Genomic DNA, 8,846 nt, shown 5'->3' with positions numbered 1-8,846 from the left:
TCGCTGGACTCCCACGTAGTTGACTGTAGTTAGAGTCCCTGATCCGGTGGTTTAAACTCACGCCAGGCGTGTGTGTGTGCGTGCATGCACAAGATCCCGAGAGGAGAATGGAGAAGGGATTGCGGCGTGGCCATCCCCTCGGGGGATAATTTCTTGCTTTCTGTCTCTGTCTCTCTCTTTCTGGTGAGCACACGTGCCCTATAGCAAAAACCTCTCCAAGAAAAAAAGAGAGAGAGAGAGAGAGATTCAGACAGGCAGTTCTCTCAGCCACTCACACCCTATTGAGAGTTCAAGAGGTCCTCCATGCCCTCTGTGTTCTCTAAAAACCTGGTCACTCTTACCTTCCTTTTGGAAAAATTTATCCTCAAACAAAGGCTTCTTCCATGCCATGGCCAGAAGGTATTCTCTCTGCTCCAGGGTCTACCTCTGAGGTTTCTAAGTTTCTCCCAGTTCCCTAACTGAGCTGCCAGCCCTGAGATGTGGGTTTCCATGACCTGTGCCCATTCCTCTCCCCGCTACCCACCTTCCCATCTGTCTCCCAAAAGACACCCTCTCCCACCTTCCGACCAGACCCAGGGACAACGGAGGCACCGTGGGGCAGGGAGGGGCACGTTGCTGGGCCATGAGGCCCTCACCTATGAGGTTTTCTGTCTCACTCAAGGCCACAGCTCGATCCCCTCCATCTAGCCTGTGAAACTCCAGGGCCAGACCCGGTCCTCTTACCCAAGAGTGCCTAATGGGGAAAGGGAAGAGGGAGATCTGGAGGGGCCCTCACCAGAAACTCCTGAGGGGTAATCGGAGTCGGATGCTAATGACGGACGGCTAGTTGTCATGGTCGTGGCCCAGTGGCACAGGACAGCTGTCCCAGACAGACTGGGCCTCTTTGGGGTGATGAGTCAGGGCTGGGTCATGGTCCCCACTGAGATGTGGGAGGCGGGGAGTTGGGAGGTTGAGGAATAAAGGGGGATGAGGGAGGGGATAGAAGTGTGTTTTCTAAGCTCTGGACTAAGGAGAAGAGCTGCTCCTTGCGTGTGAGTAAGAGGCCCGGGGGAGCGCATCCAAGGACAGGCTTACTTCCCCAAGGTCTCTGCCATCAGAGATCGGGGCTGAAAGTGCGTAAACAGCCCACAAGGAGAACCCTCGACGTGGGCTCCACGGTGGACAACGAGCAGAGGGAACTGCCTGCTAACAGCCGCAGGACAATTCCCATGGTCCTCTGCTGCCTCCCTCTGGGAGAGGGCACGAGGGTGAGCCCTGCTGCCCTCCCAGCCCCTCCACAGTTCCTCTTGGCTCTTCTTCACTGGACCTCACCCCCACCAAATCCTTGATTTTGCCCCAAGTCCTTGGACTCTGTAATAGTCAGATAAATAGAGCCAGTGGATAGCCGGAGGGAAAGAGGTTGGTTCGAAGGACTGGCTCACACCATATGGATGGTCTGCTGTCTGTAAGCTGGAGGCCAGGGAGGCTGGTGGTGGAGTCCTAGTCCAGGCCCAAAGGTCTGAGCATCTGTGGGGTGGAGGTGGGGTACAACGTACCTCGTACATACAAGTCCTGGTCCAAGTCTGAAGACCTGAGAACCATGAATGCCAACCATGAATGCCAGGTCAAGAGTCAGCTGGCCCAGCACAGAGAGTGGATCTCCCACTCCCCTGCTTTTCATTCTGTCTAGGCCTTCCAGAGATTGGATGATGCGCTCACTCACACCTGAGAGGGGCTCTTTCTTACTCGGCCTACCAATTCAAATGCTGATCTCTTCGGAAACAGCCTCACAGACACTCAGAAATAATGCTTCCCCAGCTATCTGGGCATCGCTTGGCCCCATCAAGCTGCCACACAAATTTAACCATCACAAACACATTGTCGTACCTGAGCTATGTCTCCTCGACAACCTCACCATCATCCCAGAGAAGTAACTAGATAAAAAAATGAACTAGCAGGTGGGCAAACGGGATTCTCTGGAATCTTCTCTATTTTTTGTTTCATCTCCTCAGAGAAGGGAAAGGACTTTGACTTGGCTTATCCATTTGCATATCCACTCCCAAATATGGGCTGGACTGGAAAGAGGGAGAGAGGAGTGGGCTGGTTCTTGAGCCCAGAGGAGTGGGCTGGTTCTTGAGCCCACTCCATCCCTAGGGCCTCCTCCTTTCCCCAAGACTCTCTCAGGGCAACCCCAGCTGGGCGTCTATGTTGACTGATAGTTCAGTGTCTTCTTGCCCACCCCTCCATAGAGGACTGACCCCAACCAGGCAACCCTTGACCCCCAGGTTTGCCTGTCTCCCACCAGGCTTAGTCTGGTTCTGACTGGTCTAAGATTTAAGATGGTGGTGGGAAGGAAAGGGCCAAAAGAGGGCCAGATATGGCCAATGGAGCCTATGGGCTCTAAGAGAGGCCTTCTCTCTCTGAAGTCCTCACACAGTCCAGCAGCCCAGAGGTTGATGGGAAAATAACAAAACAGTCAAGGAGAAAGTCATTCTGTGTTTCTCCCTCTTTCATGTTCATACCTATTTGGTCTGTGACTCTGATCCACCTACCTGGCACTTTTGTATGTGTGTGTGTACACGCGCGCACATGCAAGAGGGTACGTGCACTCACCAGAGAAAGACAGAGAGAGGGAGAGGAGAGAGCACACTCCAGTGGGGCATGGTCGCACCACAATCCCTTCTCCATCTCTCCACCCTGTCAGAATTTTGAGCATGCATGCACATGCATGCACTCAGCATGTTTCTCAAGCTGCCAGGCCCAGACTTTGAGTCACATGGTCGGTTACGTAAGATCTGGCTCCCTTAACCATTAGGCCACAGGGGTGGCCCATACCTACCTGACACATTCTACTGGTCGGAGAGAGAGAGAGAAAGAGACAGGAGATGGAAAGTAAGAAATCATCCCCAAGGGAGATAGCCATGCAGCAATCCCTTCTCCATTCTTCTCCTGGGCGTGCACACACATGCCCGGTGTGATTTTTAAGTTACCAGGTCTAGGGCTCAAACTGCAGATGGTCATGGGGGAGTCCAGTGCCTTAACCACCATGTCATTTGCTGCCCCCCACCAACACGTTCTTAATTACACACACACACATGCTATACCCAGCCTCGCTCATGATAAGTCTGGGGTGGGGTGGTGCAGAGGGCTGGCACAGCAGGAGGCTGGGGTAGTCAGTCAAGGGTGCAGGACTAGCAGGCACAGGCTGGGGCACTGTGGGGGAACACCGGTCAGAACACACAGCCAGCTGTGGGCAAGAGACAACAGAAAGGCCAATGTGCTGAAGCAGAGCACAACCAGGGACGGGGGTGGAGGGAAGAATTCGGGCCATGAGCTGCTCTAGCAGAATCCCACAGTACCTGGGGCTTAGGCCTGGGTATTCCAGCGCAGCCTGCAGCCAGTCCTGAGTGAGAGGTAGGCCTCTCCAGCCTCTGAAGGCACCTTGAGAACCCAGCGGGCCAGGAGTGCTCCAGGTATGATTCTTCCATTCTGCTGTGAAGCAGAGGAGGCAGGTGGGGGCTGGCTGCCAAACTCCATTCTTCCCTTTCCCTCAAATGGCTGGACTCACCCATTCTCTCCAAATTCAGTCACTCCCATGCAACCCACTCTTCATTGCCAAACTTCCCTACCCCTCCCAAAGGGAGTAAAGGGAAGACCAAAACGGGGCGTGCAGTCTTGCTCCAAATCCTAAACTGTACAAGCTCAGGGTAGGAAGCTCAAGGAGTTGCTGTCTTGTACTTGCCTGAGCCTGGCCCTCTGACCTCTTGCCTGTTAACAGGAAGTAAGGTCAGGAGGGGCTGGGAAGGTGGGCATTTTGACCTTGGGAGGCTTGGCTCTGTCTTTATCCAACCCCTGCCAGTTCTCTGTGCCCTTTGGAGGTTTATAGTCATATAAATCGCAGAGCCCCATGCCAGGCTTGGAGCCTGCAACTATAAATAGGCCACGAGGTAAACAAGGTGGCAGATGCAGGGGCTTGGGACAAGACAGAAAATCTGCCCCTCTTCGCCTGGGCAAGGGCCAAGGCACATCCGTGGAAAGGGATATCTTCCCTCCCTTCTCCTCCCCTCTCCTCCCCTGCCTGCTGGCAGCCTGTGCTCTGGGCTTCTAGTCTTTTTCCCCCAGGGATTATTCTCCTAGCAGGTTTTCTGTTCCAAGATTCCCTGGTCACCTGCCCTGTTTCATCTTTCCCTGAGTCAAGATGTGGGGGGAGGGGTTGCCTCCATTACCCTCAGTGGCCCCCAATGCCTCCTTTCCGCTGATGCTGATTCACGGTCAGTCCCCAGCTCCTCCAGCAAGTCTTGGAGGTGCTGCCTCTGCCAACTCCCAATCTCTGCCACTAGGGGCGCCCTGATCCCTTCTCTATTCTGACAGGCAAGGTGACGCAAGCATTTCTCAACTAGGAAGCTTTACCAAGGAACTCCGGAGACAGGGAACATGAGCTTGCCCAGATTTCCTGTTTTTGGATTGACTGACAGCTGTCCGGCCTCTTGGAGTTTTACCCAAACTTTCTGGGCTGTGTGAGCTGGATTCCGAGCGTCTTTGAGCCTGAGACAATTTAGATGGCACTGGTTTCTGGGTTTGTCTCTGCTGCTTTCCTGCTCTGGACTGGTCGTGGCCGCATCAAGTTCCCACCCCTAAGAGTCCTCTTAGGAATTCCAGGCCCGCTGGCCCCATAACTAGTTGCGTGTCACTTAACAGCAGGAGTATGTGCTGAGAAATATGTGGCTAGGGGATTTTGTCATTGCACAAACATCATAGACTGTACTTACACAAGCCTAGAGGGTGTAGCTTTCTACACCCCGGGCTACCAGGTGTCATCTGAGGGCACCACGGTCATGTCTGCTGTCCACCTGTGACTGCAAAGTCATTATGCAGCACAGGACTGTGCTCACTCCTCATCCCTCTTGAAAAAGTCTAGATCTTCAACCCTGGGGGCCAGCAGTTAGCATAATGGCTATGTCGCTGAACTCCCATGTAGTTAACTGCAGTTTGAGCCTTGGACCCGGTGACTTAAACTCACACCGGGTGCGTGTACGTGCGTGCCCAAGATCCCGAGAGGAGAATGGAGGAGAAGGGATTGCGGCGTGGCCATCCTCCTGGGGCATGTGTGTGTGTGTGTGTGTGTGTGTGTGTGTGTGTATGATTTCTTGCTTTCTGTTTCTCTCTGTCTTTCTGGTGAGTGCAAGCACCCTATACCAAAAACCTCTCAAAAAAAAAAAAAAAAGAAAAAAGAAAAGAAAAGAAAAGAAAAGAAAAGAAAAGAAAAAGGAAAGAAAATAGATCTTCAACTCTGAAATTCTTCCATTTACCTCAAATCGGGCTTTCCAAACCTATTTGCCCATCAGTTTAGAATCATAAAAATTATAACTAGGGCCAACGCATGACATGATAGTTAAGGTGGTGGCTGGATCCCATGTGGCCAACTGTGTGGTTTGAGACCGACTTGAGAAGTACACTGGACGTGTGTGTGTGTGTGTGTGTGTGTGTGTGTGTGTGCTCAAAATCCCGAAAGAAGGGAGAAATGGAGGAGGAGGGGCTGCAGTGTGACCATGTCCTAGGCAGGAGCTTTCTCACTTTCTCTCTGCCTCCCCCAAGTACATGCATCCTCTGGCAAAATCTTAAAAAGAAGAGAAACCTGGAAGAGATCTTAACATTTTTCACTTTACAGAAGGAAAATTTGAAGCTCAAAGAGGTCGAGTGACTTTGATCCCGGTCACACAGCTAACGCGGGCTTTGTTGCTGAGGCTGGGAATGCTCCTTGGCGAAGCTTGCTTCTCTATCCGGACCAGCTCTCCGGCTCTCCAGCTGCCTTTGTCCCCCCAGAACAGGCTGTCAAGCTGGCAAAGGTCTTTCTCCTTTGAGCCCTGCCTCCCACCAGCTTCTCACACAGGGAGGAGGGAACAGGATCTTGATCTCAGTAGGTGCCCGAGCCTTAGGTTGCCCTGTTTCTAGCACCTTCGACCCCTCCTGTACCTGAGTCCTCCCTAATGGCTCCCTGGACAGATGATCCTGGAAGAATGACTTCCCCATCTTCATAAGGCCCCAAGGAATGACAGGCATCCTTCCTGCTGTGGGAAGCCACTTCCCTGGCCACTCCTTCATTTTACTTTTGAACATCAGTCTCCTGATTTGGATGGCAGGGTGGGACCAAGTGCTATTCCACAAGTGGTGTCCCCTGTGCCCTGGGTGTACAAAGTCCAAGCACACACGTGCATGCACACACAACATAGAATGCACTCATCACCAACCTGTTCAAGGGTCTGTCTTAGCCCATTTCTGTAGCTGTAATGGGTAATTTACAAATAATAGATGACTATTTCTCATAGTTCAGGAGGCTATCTGATCAAGATGTGCCAGCAGACCCAGTGCCTGGTGAAGGCTTCACAGAAGGTACCTCTTGCTATGTCCTCACATGGGTGAGGGGTAAAGAAGCGAACAGCTCACTCAAGCCCTTTTAAAAGGGCTTATTCATGAGAAAGGAGCCTTCCTGACCTACTCACCTCGTAAAGGCCTCACCTCCCAGTACTGCTGCATTGACAATTAAGTTTCAACATGAATTTCAGAGATATACAACATTCAAACCTTAGCAGGATCCTAAGCCACAAGTGAGAGCAGAATCTCAGGGACCATACACCAAATGAGTCACAAAGGAGACCAGCAGGTGATGGAATGGTTACATTGCTGCACTCCCACATAGTCGACCACGGTTCGAGTCCCAGGCATGGCGGCTTAAAGACACGCTTGTGTGTGCGTACCCAAGATCCGGAGAGGAGAATGGAAGAGAAGGGATTGTGGCATGGTCATTCACTCTGGAGGGTGATTTCTCGCTTTCTGTCTCTCTGTGTCTGTCTTTCCAGCGAGCACACATGCCCTATAGAAAAAAACTAAAAAAAAAAAAAAAAAAAAAAAAAAAACCCAAAAAAAAAAAAAAAAAAAAAAAAAAAAAAAAAAAACCCCAAAAAAAAAAAAAAAGAAAAGAAAAAAGAAGAAGTCACAAGGAATGAAAGACAAATAAGGGAATGGATTTTGGGCCTGGAGAGGTAGGGAAGTGGCACATGTATCTGAGGCAAGTGGGCGTGGCCTGGCTCCCTGAGCACCGGAAGGGAGTCCCTTCCCTCTCCCGCCTCCAGCTGTCAGGATAAGCATAACCTAAAGGTAAGAAGGAAGATGCTGACCGGAGTCAGACAGGGAGAGTTCTGAGAGGCAGTCCAGTTGTCCCAGAATATTCCCAACCTATGGATGGACTGGAGTTCCTAGTGCCAACTGGGAGTGCCTGGGATATATGGGGGCCAGCTGGAGGGGTGGCCAGGATCTGTCCAGCACCTGTCCTACCCCCAGAAGCTGATGATGTAACAATATAACAATGTGACAGAGGCTGAGGGGGGCTTAGAATGCTGCTCTGGGAGAGGACTGGTCCAGCTTTTAGTGATGCGGCTGGGATAAGCCAGCTGTTGTCTCTGCTCTGAGCTCAGACAAAGCCCCTGACCTGTTAGTGAGCCCTCTAAGCCTGTGTCCACTCACCTTAATGCCAGTCCTTCAGCTCTGAGATCAAGAAAAGCTTTCTTTCCAAGGAATGGAAATGATTTGGGCTGCACCTGTCAGCAACGTAGACTCTAATCAGAGATCAGACAAAACAAACAAACAGAAGAAAACCCTGCCCTGAAATGGAAGTGTCCCTGAGGAAGGGGACATGGAGACACTGCAGGACTCTATCTCGATCCCCAAGCATTTACTCCTGTCTCTCCACATCCACATCCACCCTCCCTGATCTTCTGAGGCCCCTCCAGGGCTCCTCACTCAGGCCTTCTTCCGGCCTTGCACCTGTTCTCTCTGGAAGCCCTCACCGAGGTACTCGGAGATCCAGCATCCTAGCCTTCCAGAAACTTCCAGCAGGATTATCTGTGAACACCGGAATGGGACCTTGCCTACAGATTTGGAGGCCATGGTCATCCAGATGTGTTCTGTGCTAGCCAGGCAGGGGCAGGACTGGAGAACTGGTCAGACCCTCGGCCCTCAACCCTATCAGGTTCCCTTCCGTATCTTCATCCAAGCTCCTCAGCTGGTCATGCCCTCTGTCCTGCCTTTCCCTTTCTTTGACCCTAACCAGACACCCCACATGGTCATTCTCCAGACTGTCAGACCGTCCTTGAAGGCAGCAGCCATGCCCACTTCCTTACTCCTGTGCCTCCAACACAAAACCTGAGAAGTGGAAGGGCCAGTGTTTATTGAAGGAGCCTCAACCTTCTCCAGCATATCTTCTGCTTTTCTCGGTGTCCAGTCCTGCCAAACCCCCAACAACCACACGCTTGTTTATTCCCAAGGCAGCTTTTGAAGAGCTGTTCAGAGGCATTAAGCCCTTTCCATTTCCAGATGACCAGGGGAGTGCACCAGTGTCCAGGTCTGGGACCTGGAGCTGAGCAGACAGCTCTGCTGCCTCCCCTGAGCCTGGAGGCCCCAGGCGGGATTGTCTCGCCTCACTCATCCTTGCCGCCAAGGCCTCTCGCCTGTATTTATATACAGTAAAGCCTCTGCCCGAATAAAACATCCATGTAAAATCCAATTTCCTCAGAATCTCTTTTGGAGCCTGGGCCTGAGATGGAGTAGGTAACCCCGGCGGTAACTGCCTGAACCACTCCTGCTGGCTGCAAAGGTGAGGCCCATTTTTCAATTATCTATCTGCTGTGACAGCAGCGGTCCAGCCACCGAGCCAAAGCAGGGGGAGGGGAAGCAGAGCTGGGGCGGAGGGAGAAAGAGGGCAAGGGCATGGTGGGGGAGACTCGGGAGGGACCCAGGGAGGGAAGCCCGGGGGAGTACCTTGTATGGGGCACCCAGTAGGTATTCAGAATTATTTAGAGAATGAGTGATCG

Source organism: Tupaia chinensis, unplaced genomic scaffold, assembly GCF_000334495.1.
Source record: "Tupaia chinensis unplaced genomic scaffold, TupChi_1.0 Scaffold144255_1, whole genome shotgun sequence".
NCBI lineage: Eukaryota > Metazoa > Chordata > Mammalia > Scandentia > Tupaiidae > Tupaia > Tupaia belangeri.
This window is presented reverse-complemented; position numbering follows the sequence as displayed.